Source organism: Perissodus microlepis, chromosome 7 (genome assembly GCF_051167445.1).
Source record: "Perissodus microlepis isolate ML-2025 ecotype Zambia chromosome 7, ASM5116744v1, whole genome shotgun sequence".
NCBI classification, from domain to species: domain Eukaryota; kingdom Metazoa; phylum Chordata; class Actinopteri; order Cichliformes; family Cichlidae; genus Perissodus; species Perissodus microlepis.
This window is the reverse complement of record NC_140467.1, coordinates 19,373,993-19,390,011: the sequence shown is the minus strand read 5'-3', so window position 1 is coordinate 19,390,011 and position 16,019 is coordinate 19,373,993. Positions and strand designations below refer to the sequence as shown.

Sequence of the window (16,019 nt, the reverse complement as noted above, 5' to 3'; positions counted from 1 at the left end):
TATAAATAAAATGCATTATTATTATTATTACTCTCAACAAGCAGCGGTGCTGCCGTGGGCACCTCACCCATACCAAAGCGCTCACAGGCGGAGGATAGTCCTCCCCCAGCTGCTATCAGGGCAGGAGATGTTCACACCTATGCGTCCAAACTGCAAATGAATCGCGCATGAGCGAAGCCGCTGCTCCTGCACTGACTGTAACGCAGTCATTTCTTCTTTTACTGTTATGCTGCTTTGTGGATCACAAGGTTTAAAACTACTTATATACACACACACACACACAAAGTAACTCCACCAGAGTGCCAATTTTGGGTCACTTTTGCCAGTCCAAGCCCAGATAAAGGATCAGGATTGGAATTGTGACATTAAAAAACAATAATTGCTAAAAGAAATTTAATTTGTAGTTCTAAATAAATTCTAAATGCATTTAGGACATTTTTTACTCACTTTATGTCTCTTCCATGATGTTATTTCTTTCTCCAACAACGTAGGTTACAATTATATTAGCATGACCAATTATGCAAATTAGGTGATGACATCATTTAGCAACTTCTAGCGACTTTTAGGACAGCCAATAGCGATATTCCTTAGCCCTTTAACACCTACCATAGAACCAAGTCCGCCAGAGCTTATATTATATTTTTACATGGTGTGGTGCCATTTTTGGGAGCATTTCAAGTTGCTATACATCAATACAACAATTATAGCCCAGATTTTAATAATATGTATTCATTAAGTGCATAGTAATTACATAAATTGCAAAAAAGTGCAATAAACTACAAAAAAATTGAAAATCGTTTTTGCTTTTTTAACATATATTTCTAGTTAGAGAAATTTAAGAGGCTTATCCCTCAAAACTGTAAATACAAAAAAGTTGCACAAAATAGTTTCCTACCACAGGAAATTTATTTTGAGTGTCTTCATCGTTTTATTTTTGAAATACACCAATTTTTATACACTGCAGGAAAAACGAAAATAAATATTATACTGCAAATTTGCAAAAAAGCAGCATATGCATCAAAATAAACTATTTCCAGCAGTGCAATATGAGTCCTAAGCATCCCAGAAACGACACAGAAAGTCATAAAGTCAAACATAACTTTTAAAAACACCAGTATAGGCCCTGAGGCCCTGATGGTAAAAAAGACTACATTTCCGCGAAAATGACGTCACTTCCGGTTTCGGGCAGGTAATGGCGGACATTAGTGATGGTAAATTTGATTCTTTTTACTGAATCGAGTGTTAATGAGTCACTCACCAAAGTGAATCGGGTTTTTTGAGTCATTTGATTCACTGAGTCAGTTGACCAGAGAGTGCAAAAATTTTACATTTTCACTCAAACTTAATTTGTTTCCCTTTTCATGTAAATCCCACTGCTAAGATGAATGATTCAAAAAAAAAAAAACAACAACAACTATTTTATAGAGAAAAAAGAGCAAAAACATTTCTAAAATTAAGCAATTTCCTATCAAAATTGCTTAATAAACATTTATTTTGTTTATTTGTATTTTAATAATATATTCCTTAAGTGTGTCAAATATATATTTTCTCATCTAAATGTCCACTGCGCTGTGAGCCAGGGGGCGGTAATGCGCCTTAACATTGGTTGCCAACCAAGAAGAAGAAGAAGCTGTGAGTCAGGAGGGAGGGGGTGAGTGAGTGATTCGTTCACTCGCTCTATGATTCAGCACAGGAGGGAGGGGGTTAGTGAGTCCTGAGTGATTCGTTCGCTCTTTGATTCAGCACAGGAGGGAGGGGGTTAGTGAGTCCTGAGTGATTCGTTCGCTCTTTGATTCAGCACAGGAGGGAGGGGGTTAGTGAGTGAGTGAGTGATTCGTTCACTCTATGATTCAGCACAGGAGGGAGGAGCGAGTCCTGAGTGATTCGCTTATGCTTACGATTCAGCACAGGAAGGGAGGGGGTGAGTAGCTCAAATGTGTTGTTAGCATGTTAGCAGCGCAATGCTACTCTGAACCGAGGAGCTATTTTCTTGATGTGAGCTTCTACTCAGGGTTTTTTCTTCCAGTTCAGAGCAGAAATGCTTTTGTTACGAAACTGGCTGTTGTTTTTTTCCCCCACAATTTTAATTATAAGCTAGATATATTTCTACTAATGGAATTAGTTTGCTAACAGCAATAGGGATGAGTCAGTGAGTCAGTTGGGCTTGTGAATCATGATTCACGAGTCAGTAAAGTGATTCTCGAGTATTGAACGATTCGTTCACGAATCGAACATCACTAGCGGACATGCAAAAGTTCGCGCTGACGTCTATTCCAAGTAGGAAGTGTTATGAACAGCTGATCGGATCGTCAAAGCCTGTTTCTGGAATATTATGTTTTTGTTGTTGCAAGCGCTTTTTATGCAGTTTTTGCAAAGCTTTATGTGGAATGAAACCGTGACCTAGGACAAGCTGATGGCATAAGATGTAAGTACAACTCCTCCGGTTTCATATGCAAAAAAAATTATTGCGCTAGCTTACGTGGTTGCAGAGCTACCGGGATTTAAAAATAGTTATGCAAAACAGAGCGTGCCCCTCCGACCGGCTCTAAAGGGTTAGTTGGCAGCACAGGGTCCTCTAACTTTCAGTAGCTGTTGGAAGGAGAAAGTTGTGGTATATCAGTGGTTAGAAATACCATTAATACTTTAGGATTAGTTTAACACAAAGTCAGGGCTGACCAGGGACCATTGCTGTGAGTCACAGTGCGCAGCATAAAGGTACTTTCACATCGGAGGCAGCATGTGCTGCTAATGCTAACTGCTAACTAAAAGCCAAGGATCCAGAATTTGTTGCGCTGGCTGCTGAGCTCTGTGGGTTTTTGCGGCAGCTCTACCTGTACTAGATGCACCTGCTTCTTGTCGTCTCTATCTCTGATTTTATGTCCTCTACAAGAGTTTCAGTTTTTTTATCTTCAAATGTTCAATAAAACCATGTATCGCTAATTCATAACAAAGAAAGCTTTGTAATTATCCCCACTAGTGACACTGCCCCGCCCCCTAGGTCCGCAGCGCTGTTGAAAAGGCTCTGGAGGTCCCTGTATTAAGCACGTAAACCTTTGACACAAAAATCACCAAACTCAGACCACCACAGACTTTTTCCTTTGTGGTGATGAAGGAAAACGCTGGGCTGGCATGTAAAAGGGCATTTATTCCCTCAGGACCTGAAGCTCCATAAAGCACCCCTCCAATAGCCAAACCCATCTGTTCTCTGATTGGATTGTTAAATTTGTGATTGACATGACATTGGCCAATCAGATGAAAGGAAGAAAAATAGGGTCAAAGTTCGTACTTGTAACTTGAAACTTGAGTGCAGAGTTTCACATGTATTTTTTGGCTAAGTCCACACACAAATCTTTTTTACGCACACACAAATTCTTTTTACACATACAAATCCTGATTTACAAGTACAAAATATTTATGAGCCCTGGTTTTTTCGTGAGATTTCGTCCTGTGTTGTTTATTATTTGTGTGTACTTTGTGTTCCCTGTTTGCTTTGTTATTCTAAGTAAATAAAATGAAATTTAATCTGGTATGTTATTTAATAAATTTATTTTTATGTGTTTATATGAAAATAAAACTTTATTTATATATTTATTAATGAACAAAAATGAAATGGAAAAATACATTAAAACTCCTCAAATAAAATAATCAATGATGCGTGTGCTTGTACTGCCATGTTTTGGCCAAGATCTGGCTTTCCTCAGGTGAGAAGCACATGAAAAGAGAAAAAAAAAGTGAAGTTGTGGCTGTTGAAGGGCTCTCAATAGAGATGTGCACTGTCCGAAGGTCTGAGACAGTTAGGAATAAGGTTATGGGTAGGGTTAAGTTAGGATTAAGGTTAGGGTTAGGGCTGGAATACATGGCTGGAATGTGTGTTACCGCCGGGAGTATCATTCTATTGGATTCCATCCAAAATACGGTGCATATCATAGGGGTGCGTTTGACGCAATCCTTTTTTTTTTTTTTTTTTGCCTGTCCTGTTCTTTAGCTGTCAGAATTGTTGTCTGACAGCCAGGAAGGATTTACTTTACCAAGTGGAGCATCACCGCCATGCCATATTGGTCCATTTGATCGACCTTTTTGTTACTATTTATTTTTGTTTTATTTTATTTTCAGTTGTTACAGATGGGACAGACATGGCTGGGGGATAGGAAAGGGAGAAAGAAAGATGAAGGAAAAGAAAAACAGAGGAGAAGCGGGACAGTGAGAAAGGGCACTTACAAAGAAAGAAATCTCCTGGATCACCCGTTGAGAGAAAAAAAAAAAGGAAAAAAGAGAAAACAAGCAAAGAAAGAGCAACATTATAAACACAACACCATCACAATAATCTAGCTAACAGTAAATAAAAGTTAATACTAAATACTGAATGTTGTTGTGCACGCTTGTATTCAAAAGGTTTCTCCATGTAACGATCTGCTAGAGGGTATGGGGAGCCATAGCCCAGTCCCCCAGGGCATGAAGCAGGCATGGAGGAGATCCAGGCCCCAGAGTGTGAGACCCCAAGGAGGACCACCGGAGGGGCATCCGTGCCACCCTCCTGGGAAGAGTGAGAGGATGGCAGAGGAATGGAGAAGAAGTGGACTGGTTCCAGTTTTTAAGGACAAGGGAGATGTGCAAAACTGTGCCATATATTGAAGCTGCAGGAAAGAGTTGGTGAAAAAAGTTTACGGAGAGAGAGGTGACCATCAGTGAGTAGTAGTATGGCTTCATAAGTAAATAGGAAGACCACAGAAAAGATTCAAGGGTATAGTGAAGGAGAGTTGGTGTAACAGAGGAGGATGCAAGGGATGGGGTGAGCTGAAGAAAGATGATCTGCTGTTGCAACTCCTAAAGTGGGCAGTGAAAGAAGAAGATTCCCAAGTGTGATACATTTATTGAGTTAAGATGGTCAGTTTAGTGTAACGACCAAAAAATCTACTCAACTGGAAATAAACCTGAAAACAACAATTCCTCAGAAGTAGACTATTTCCATTCTAAGATATTAAACTACAATATTCATTTCTAAAAAGGAAGAAGGAATTGCTATCGAGGCTACAAGAGCTCCTAGAAATTGATGGAATCTAAAAAACAAACAAAAAACCCAACCCTAGGAAATACATTTTTTAATGAGTTACAGTCCAACACCATTTAAATCTCAAAGATTATATTTATTATAACATAGCATACAAATCAACTCTTAATTCTCTAAATCGAACAAATTCTAAGGGGATGAAATGTCCACACTGTTTCTGTGGAATATTAGTGAGTGGAAAATGAAACCTCTCAATAAAAAGATTTTCCTGCCATGAATGAGCTGAGATCCCCGTCAGTGAATATGCAGTATGATCCACAGCTACAGAAAAAAGTTTTTTGTGAACAAAGAAGAATTCTGTATACTGTCATTCATTGTTCCGTATGTAATTTAGCAGACGCCAAATGCAGTGTGCTTATTTTTCACCTGGGTGTAGATAGATAGGCACAAACATTAATTTAATTGGCTAAAAATCATCTTTATATACCTTCACTGAAATATGAAAATATATTTATATATATATATATAAATATATATGTTTCTGTCCTTTTATAGATAGATAGAGATCGGGTTGTCTTAGTAGAGTCTGAGGAGAGGCACAGTGAACTTCAAAGTAGGAAAACTTTTTCATTTCCATTTCCTTTTGTGTCTGTGTCTGTGTGTGTAGCAATGCTGTCTGTTTTCACGATGAGGCTGTTGCACAATGGAGGAATCTTGTGAAAGACTTTTTCTTGAATTTTCTCTGCCATATATTGAAGATGTGACATAAGAATCTTTATGTTTCTCTTTGGTTGTAATCAAAATTGAATTTTGTGGCTGTGGTGGTTAGTACAGTTTTCAGAAGACGACATCTACATTTGTTCTGTGCTCACTTACAGAAAAACAATCAAGATGTTGGGGTTGGGGGAGGGGCGGTAGGTGATGTTTATGTGCTCAAGCCCACTGAGAATCAGCATATTTCATCCACTATGTCAGACCTGTTAAATGGCTTCATGTAAAAAGCAGAAGAGAGATTTTATCACTGTGCTTAAGCAAATTTTTGATGTCACTTCATGCTAACTTAGTTTGTGTCACCAACTGTGAGTACAAAATCCTCAAAAAAACATGTGCTTTGTCCCAAAACCATTTATTCATAGTCAAATTATTTACATTATTTATTTATTAATTTATTCAGTGAAGTCAGATTTCAGGATTCACAGATGTAGAAAAATTCATTTGCGAGGACAAAGCAACGTTTTGGAAATACCTGGACCCCAAAGACACAGCTGTTACTGTTCAGTTTCTAACAGAGACAACTGCTTTAACTCCCTCACTGCCCAAAGACTTCAAAAATAAAATCATCAATGTCAGTAACTCTTTTCAGCATCTTTCCTCTCTCCAAACTGCAGCTGAGCTCAGACCAGTGAGAGCAATGAAACCTCCAGCTTATGTTCCAATGCAGGTGAGGACCTATGATGGGCCCTCTGGACAGCCTGGAGGATCTGTATTGGTTCAGCACACCAGTGTGTACATCGTCACTGAGCCTCCAAAGGACCATTTTATCTGGTCCCTCCTCTGCTTTGCCTACTTAAACCCTTGTTGTCTTGGGCTTGCAGCTCTCATTTATTCTATCAAGGTGTGTGTGTGAAGATATACATTGTACCTACCTGCCTACCAGATCTTACCATATAAATCAAGCTACATGATCATGGCATCGAACACAACCAAAGCTGAAGTGCAAAAAATTACTAATTTTTTTAAAAACTACAACATTGAAAGAAATATCTTACATTTGTTATACAGTTTACATCATTTCCTACACTGATCGTAACAAAGAAACTATATGGGCACAAACAAAAAAAAAAACACAAGTGAAAGAGCACCTGGGATTATTATTATAATTGTTTGGATTTACTAAAAACATGAAGCTTAACTTTTTCAGATAATGGAACTTAGGCTATGCTTAACATTTGCAGTTTCAGTTTACACTGGGATAAAGATAATTACATTATAATTACACCATTACAAACTATATGTTTCTGTCCTTCTAGGCCAGAGACCGGAAGGTGGCCGGAGATCTGGAGGGTGCACAACGTCATGGGCTCACTGCCCGTGGGCTTAACATTGCTGCCACAGTCCTGTTTGTCATTGTACTCATGATTTTCATTATTATAATCAGTGCTTTGTTTGCAAATGCACCTGCTTATGCTCACAGAGAACCATACTATTATCATTTTAACAGAGATTAAGTTGCTTGCTTCTGTGACTTGTTATTAAGCCTCATATTCGGTACAAGAAAAACACAGCTTCAGCCCCACTGTTTAATTTAAAAACTAAAGGTGTGCTCCAGTAGTTCATTTTGCTTAGTGTCTCAGTTAGGAACTGTGGCGGTAGTAATAAAAGCTGTTCCAGTTACCCAATTACTAAGCAAAGGTTCTTTGGTGCTTCCTTTAGCATAGGATACACTGGAGCATCCTTTATGAAAATGAAGAAGAAAAAGGTGTCCCATAAGTCATTGCAACAGACCATCCGGCCATTCATGAAAACAATGGTCATAATAAACGAAGTTGCACAGATCATGTGAATGTTCGTTGTAACATTTTTCTTTTCATTTCATCACCTCCTGGTATATTTCTGTGTTTTTCATAACTGTTTGTTAAATAAATACTTGCTGTTGAGTTGCTTTGCATGAAGAATGCAGTATGCTATGTAAGCTCAAGATTTTGATCTACACTGACTGATCAAAGTGTGCTTAAACTTCTCTGTAATCACTGTTCTTTAGTAAAATCTTTCTGTTATACTACAGTCTTCAGGATTCTTTTTTTTTTTTTTTTTTTACCTCAGTACAGTCCAGCTGGAGAAAGTAACGGATGGAGGGAATTTTACAGCAGTGAGTTACACTGGATCACATCAGTAAAACATAAGATACATTTTATATGCTATGGGGCAGATTTACTAAGTGAGTCCAATTATTGTGATATTGCAATTGCAGTATGATTTATGATCTATTTACAAAGATGCAGGCTGTTCATATCAGTATAAAACAGCATTCTGTCCAGAGTCACAAAAAGTTACCTGAAATCAGAAAGATTAGCTTTTAACAGCTTTTGTTTTCATTGCCCTGCTTGAAAATCATTACTAGATGAGCAGGTTATAGAGGTGTAGTAGCACCCCTTTTTAGAGTTATCATGAAAGAGTCTGATTTTTTTTAAAAACAGGAATGTTATACCTGCACATATATTGGCAAAAGTATTCAGGCAACCATTCAAATCAGTGGATTCAGGTGTTCCAATCACCTCCATGGTCAGAGGTGTATAAAATCAAACAGCTGGCATGCAGACCGCTTCAAAAAACATTTTTGAAAAAATGAAGTGAATTGAATTCCAGCATGGTACTGTGATAGGATGACACCTGTGCAACAAGTCCAGTTGTGAAATTTCCTTGCTACTAAATATTCCACAGTCAGCTGTTAGTGGAATCATAACAAAGTGTAAGTGACTGGGAATGACAGTAACTCAGCCACAAAGTGGTAAACCAAATAAAATCACAGGGCGGGGTTAGCAGATGCCAAGGTGCATAGAGCGCAGAGGTTGGCAGCTTTCTGCAGTCTCAGTTTCAGCTGGGCAGCTGCATCTGCACCTTACGTCACTAAATACAATGCAAAGCGTTAAATGAAGTGGTGTAAAGCATGTTGCCACTGGACTCTAGAACACTGGAGACGTTTTCTCTGGAGTGACGAATCACGTTTCTGGGTTTGGTGGTTGCCAGGGGAACGGTATTTGTCTGACTGCATTGTGCATGGTCCAGTTTTGTTCACAATAAGAATACCCAGTGATGCCAGTTGATAAAATTGTGTACATCAGAATCTGCTTTAACTACTTTGTAGAGGTGGAGCAGCTGGCCCTCAACTCCACCGGCTTGTCACTTGGCATCGAGCCCAGTCTTGACAAGATGCTGCATGGCAGATTTTCTCTCTTCCTGTGTTTTTAAATCAGTTTATGACTGTCATCAGATTTCATCTTCCTCCTTTTCCAGCTTTGAACTGCAGCTTGTTAAACTGAACTCATCTACTCCATTACTGTATGCAGTGGTGTACCGTCCTCCCAAATTCAACAAGGACTTTATCAGTGAGTTTGGGGAATTCTTATCAGGACTTTCAGTAGATTTTGATCATTTTCTTATTGTTGGCGATCTGAATATCCATGTGTGCTGTCCATCTAAACCTCTGGTTAGAGACTTTGTATCACTGCTGGACTCTTTTAACCTGACTCAGTGTGTGTCTGGCTCCACACATGAGAAAGGTCACACACTGGACCTCGTCATGTCTCACGGCCTGAGTATCCACGTCTCTGAAATCTGTGAGAGTGCGTGTATCTCTGATCACCTTCCTGTTCTGTTTTCTGCCACTGCACAATGTTCTGTTGCTGCAGTTAAAGCTCCTTCACGCCGCCACCGGATCATCAATACCCATGTACCATCCCAGTTCTCTGCTGCTTTCAACAACTCTGAGCTTTCCACGGTGGACTGGATTGACTCCCTGTGTGCAGAAGATTTAACTGCTCTTTTTAACTCAACATGCACTTCTATTCTGGACTCCATCGCTCCCCTTAAATCACTCCGTCCCAAAGCTCACGCTGAACCCTGGACTACAGACTCTGTTTGTGCTCTCAGGCGCTTGTAACAACCCTTTTGGGTTATAGCACCACTAGGGGGGGTTGCCCTACTATTGTAGTAGTTGTGGGAGTCTCCTAGTGGGTGTGGTGTTGTTAGCGGCAGCCATTCCATGCTGCTCATGTTCCATTCTCCGAGGAAACACCTTACTGTTGTAACGGCCTGGCGCGGCGACTACCAAACCCCGCACATTTATGTACGGACAGAGTAGAGCCGTGGAGACCTGGCTTGTATGGTCTTATGTTGCTGATAATGAATAAAGGTCTGTTGTTTAATTTAACTGACTGGCTTCGAGTTATCCGGCTAACCTCCACACCACATGCCCGCTGGACCTGCTAGCCGCTCCTTCCTCACCAGACTGCTGTTACAAAGTGGCGCCCGAACATTGTTCTCTGGATCTTCATCGTCATCCGGACCGACAGACGGTGGGCTCGGATATTTTTCCCGTGTTTTTCAACGATCGACACTTCGGCTGAGGTGGCGCGTTTTTTCTCTTCGTCTGGCTGTATTTGCCAGGCCGATAGGACCCCGTGAAGGAGCCGACTCCCCACGATTTCAGCGATATTTGCAGGCACGGAAGAGCGCCGACCCATCGCTTGACACGCTCGCCTGCCGAGGGAGAGTACTCCGTGAGTAACTGTACGGTCCGTCGGACCGCCAACTCAGTGCTGTTGGACCGTTACGACATCGGCGGCGCTAAAGCTAAGTGTTTATTCAGAGGGACGTGTTGTTTTGTGTGAAGCATTGAAGCATCAGAGTGTGCATGGACGCTTTCGGTCTGACTGATATATGCGCTTAGGTACTGTGTGTGAACGCTCTTTTCACTTCGCCATAACTTTTGTGGGAGCGAGTTGTTTCCACACTTTTAAAATGGCGTCCCACGCAGACACGAGGAGTGAGGAAGATGGCTGCGACCCGGATGCTGAGGCGCCTGGCCTGACAAAGTACATCATCCCTCACTCTACACCTCTTTACCTCGACCTTGAAGTGGTAAACTTGGAAGGGGAGGTCGAGAAGCCACGAGTTTGCTTACAGGCTTCGCTGGAGCTGCAGAAGAGCCTGCTGAAGTGTTTGGATCATGGAGCTACGGGAGAGCCGGGAGAGCGGCCATCTCCCCAACGAACCCCGCCGGTGCCCCGTAATGACCGCTGGTTGGACGGGTACCAGGTGGACTAACCGTTATCATACGGACAAACTTGAGGTTGACTGAGGGTTGGTTTCATGCAAGATGTATGTGATGCAATTATTCTGTTCGTAAGCGATGATTACTTGTTCTGTTCCACTGAACCCTCGTCACCGCAGCCCGTGAGAGGCTTTTGGTTTGGTTTTCCGTTGTACTGATTTAAGCAACGGGATGTGTTGTATTTTTGACTGTTTTTCCCTTGTCTAGGACCATCTCCAGAGGATGACTAGCCAGTAACACTGCATGTTCTGTATTGTTTGCTTCAATCACTAATTTTGTTTATTGACTGTACCAATGCCGTAAGGGTGTACAACAATTCCTCCACCTGCTTACTACCTAAAGTAGCTTTGTATAGTGAAAGGGGGTAGTGGGAGGAGGGTCACCTGGGGTCCGGCTGAGGACAGCCTTCCAATTGCCGGCAAGCACTAATTTTGTTTATTGATTGTATTGACTGTACTGATGCTGTATAACAATTCCTCCACAGCCTGCTTACTACCTAAAGTAACTATGTATAGTGAAAGGGGGTAGCGGGAGGAGGGTTACCTGGGTCCGGCTGAGGACAGCCTCCTAATTGCCGGGGGGGTGATGTAACAACCCTTTTGGGTTATAGCACCACTAGGGGGGGGGGGGTTGCCCTACTATTGTAGTAGTTGTGGGAGTCTCCTAGTGGGTGTGGTGTTGTTAGCGGCAGCCATTCCATGCTGCTCATGTTCCATTCTCCGAGGAAACACCTTACTGTTGTAACGGCCTGGCGCCGGCGACTACCGAACCCCGCACATGTATGTACGGACAGAGTAGAGCCGTGGAGACCTGGCTTGTATGGTCTTATGTTGCTGATAATGAATAAAGGTCTGTTGTTTAATTTAACTGACTGGCTTCGAGTTATCCGGCTAACCTCCACACCACATGCCCACTGGACCTGCTAGCCGCTCCTTCTTCACCAGACTGCTGTTACACGCTCCTGCAGGTGTGCTGAGAGAAAGTGGAAAAAGGACAAGCTGCAAATCTCCTTCAATATCCTGAGAGACTCTCTTTTAACTTATCAGAAAGCTGCTAAAGAGGCTAAGTCCTCCTACATATCTAACCTGGTCAGCAGTAATGTCCATAAACCTCAGACTCTGTTTCGTGTTTTAAACTCCATTGTTGATCCTCATACGTCCACCTGCCTCACACCTTCTGCCACCCTCTGCAATGACTTTTTATATTTCTTTGTTAATAAGATTTCCTCCCTGCAGTCTGTCATTCCACCTCCACCTTTCAACCCCTGTGTTTCTTGCTCGTGCCAATCTGCCTTTAACCAGTTTGAGCTAATCTCTCTTTCTCAGCTGCATGAAACAGTCTGCAAGGTCAAGTCTACCAACTGTTCCACTGACGCTATTCCCTCTCGTCTTCTGAAGCAGGTCCTGGACTCAGTTGGACCTGTCCTTCTGGTCCTGATCAATGCCTGTCTCAGTTCTGGTTGTTTCCCAACACTTTTCAAGCATGCTGTTGTTCAACCTCTCCTCAAAAAGCCTAACCTGGATCCATCTATACTCTCTAATTATAGGCCCATCTCCAATCTGCCCTTTCTGTCCAAAGTACTCGAACGAGTTGTCCTCAGGCAGCTCCAGTCATTTTTAGACAACAACAGTCTCTATGAGAAGTTTCAGTCTGGTTTTAGAGCTCGTCACAGCACTGAAACCGCCTTACTGAGAGTTTTTAATGATTTGCTTTTAACTGTAGACTCTGGTTGTGCTGCTGTCCTAGTAACCTTAGACCTGACAGCAGCCTTCGACACTGTTGATCACAACATACTGTTATCCCGCCTAGAACACTGTGTCGGTTTGAAAGGTACTGTTTTAAAGTTTTTCCAGTCCTACCTGGATAACAGGAGTTTTTCTGTTCACCTCGGTGAACTGTCATCTCCCAGAGCTCCTTTAACTTGTGGTGTACCTCAGGGGTCCATTCTAGGCCCCCTGCTGTTTATTCTGTATTTGCTCCCTCTGGGCGATGTGCTGTGCAAACATAACGTGTCCTTCCACTCCTTTGCTGATGATATTCAGATCTACCTCCCTCTGAGGTTAGACTGTAAGGACTCTCTGCAGCTGTTATTCTCCTGTCTGTCTGACATTAAGACTTGGATGGCTCTTAACTTTCTACATCTAAATGAAAGTAAAACTGAAGTCATTGTGTTTGGGCTTCCTAAAGACCCCAACCTTTCCTTTGATTTTATGGGACCCCTAACTTCCGAATGTACTTCCTCCATTAAGAGCCTCGGTGTTACTTTTGACAGTGCTTTTAAATTTGATAAACAAATCAGCTCCGTAGTCAAGGGATCTTTTTATCATCTACGGATTTTAGCTAAAGTCAAGTCCTACCTGTGCAGGAATGATCTAGAAAGGGTGGTCCATGCTTTTATTACTTCACGGCTGGACTACTGTAACTCCCTTTATGCTGGTTTAGATCGTTCCTGTCTGCATCGCCTCCAACTGGTGCAGAACGCTGCTGCTCGCATGCTGACCGGTTCCAAAAAGAGAGACCACATCACTCCGGTCCTCTGCTCTCTCCACTGGCTCCCAGTTGCTTTTAGGATTGATTTTAAAATTTTACTGCTGGTTTTTAAGGTTCTTAACGGTACTGCACCTCCTTACCTGGCAGAGCTTCTTAGCATTTACCGCCCCAGGAGATCTTTGAGGTCAGCAGACCTGATGCTTTTAGATGTTCCCAGGTACAGATTAAAGACTAGGGGAGAGAGGGCTTTTGCTGTGGCTGCACCCAGACTGTGGAACAGTTTACCTCCTCACATCAGACTCTCCACAAGCCTAGGAACCCTTAAAACTGCCCTTAAAACTCACCTCTTCTCATTGGCTTTTAGCAAGGTTTAACTTATTGTTTTAACTTATTGTTTTATCAGTGAGGTGTTTTATGTACTTGTGTTTTATTTTATTTTATGTTTGTATTTTATTGTACAGCACTTTGGTCAGCCTTGGTTGTTTTTAAATGTGCTTTATAAATAAACTTGACTTGACTTGAAGTTTTTTAGGTGAGTTTAAAGCTGGCGTTCCCAGAGAGAACCCACGCAAACACGGGGAGAGCATGCAAAATCAAAGCAGAAAGGGTGGAATCGAACTTAGCTTTGAGGCAGTGTTAACCACTGCGACACCATGCTGCCCGGTCTAGTGACTGTAGCTCAGAAAACAATCCTTTAATCTTAATCCATGCAGTATTGCATTTCAGGTAGTACTGATTTAATACTCAGTTCTTATTTCTGACTTCTTACTAAGTTCTTACTCATGCGGAGATTGTTGTATCATTGTCATCATTGTATATAAAATGTTCAGTTTGCCTGTTATTAGCTTTACTAAACAAAATGTCAGCAGTGAATCTTCTCATCATCAGAATTTTGTGTTAAGTTCTTCCCTCCACTGAAATTTAATAGTAACTGATGGCCAGGAGATGTCAGCATTTGGTCTGTATAAATATTATGACACAATGAACCTTTATTAAATTAACTTCTTAAGTTAAAAATTTTTATTATGAGATTAGATTTGGCCATTTATGATAAGAGGTGCATTACATCCCCTAAGCCAGTGCTCCCCAACACCCTGGCCACGGTACCAGTCTGTGAGCCGTTTGGTACCGACTCACAGACCGACTTTGGTTGAGGCTCGGGTGTGAAATTTATGGTTTTCAGGGTTCGTATCGGTTTTTATCATTATTTTTTTATCAGTTTTCCTGGGTCTTTCCCCATGTGTTATGAATAAATGTTCTTTTTTTGGTACCGGTACTGGTTTTATTTTGTTGTATTTATCCGCCACACCTTAAAGGCCGATCCGTGAAAATATTGATGGACGTAAACCGGTCCGTGGTGCACAAAAGGTTGGGGACCACTGCCCTAAACCACAGTTTTTTACATTGTCCACTGAAAACTACGAATAAATCATTAATTTGAAAACTTAACATACTGTACAGTGTGTTAAGTGGCAGCTGCGTTTGTTAGGTAATTAATTGTGTCATTACTGTATTTATTGATCAGACCTACCCTACTAAGTATTTTGTCTTGCAAAACTCAAGCCTCAACAACGCCAATTTGATTAATTGATGAAACATTTAATTAATTATTTAATTACATTATTTATTTATTTATTTTGGCACGCCTGACCATCTATAAAGGGCAAAATTAAACATTTTCTTTCAATGATTTAGATTCAAAACAACACAATGCAACTCTACCAGTCCTTCTCTGTATTTCTCAATCAACATTCTTAATGCAAACATTGCATATGCTGTCCTCTTTCTGAGCATTAAACTATTGTTTGCTGATTGTCCCCTCTCTTCTTAATCTAGCTTCAGCGTCAACTTTATCCTTCTGTAGTTTCTGCAGCTCTGCACACCACTTCTCCTCCATTACTCTCACTCGCTGAGATTGTTTTAAACAATGTGGTATAAATTCCACTGCTTTCTCTTCTGTACATCTGCGTACCGTCACAGGTATGTTAACTAGACCCACTGCCATTTCACTCTTCATCCACTTCATACTTGTCCTCACTTTGTCGTTACTAATCCTTTGCACTTCCAAATTTACCGTTTCCTCCACTCATCTTATATTCGCCTCACTTTGTAGCATATTAAAACTTTTTCTTTTAAGCATTTCTGTTTATCTTCTCACAGCTTTGTTTTGGTTCTCTACATGCCATTTTCAGCAACAAAGAAACACTTCAGCCAAAACTATTTCTCACAACAACGATGTAATGTAATAAAAAGTTGTGTCATTGAAGATCAGCAGCAGAGACTTTGACAGAAACTTGTGCACTGCACAAGTTTCTGTCAAAGTCTTGTCAAAGTCTTGTGCACTGCACAAGTTTCTGTCAAAGTTTCTGCCAAAGTCTTGTGCACTGCAAAGTCTTGTGCACTGCACAAGACTTTGGGTGTGACATATTTCACACTGGAACTTAAAATGAATTTAAAAATTAAAAAAGTGACAAATAGGAGGTATGGAGCCGAACCTGAATACGGTATTCGGAAAGGCGCAAATAACGTGTTTTTTTTTTTCTTTTGCTTTTGATTTGTTTTTTTTTGTTTTTTGTTTTTTTATGAATACTTAATTCGAACAAATATTTTAAAGATATTCAATTCAATTCAATTCAATTCAATTTTATTTATATAGTGCCAAATCACAACAGCAGTCGCCTCAAGGCG

General features: G+C 41.0%; 1 long non-coding RNA gene across 1 annotated transcript; it reads left to right on the top strand.

Moving 5' to 3' along the window:
* The first annotated feature begins 2,246 nt into the window (after positions 1-2,246).
* On the top strand, positions 2,247-11,708 carry LOC146382972 (uncharacterized). Its single transcript, XR_014800704.1, has 3 exons — positions 2,247-2,425; positions 4,393-6,623; positions 7,039-11,708. It is a non-coding gene; the product is annotated as an uncharacterized LOC146382972 (long non-coding RNA).
* The last annotated feature ends 4,311 nt before the right edge of the window (positions 11,709-16,019 follow it).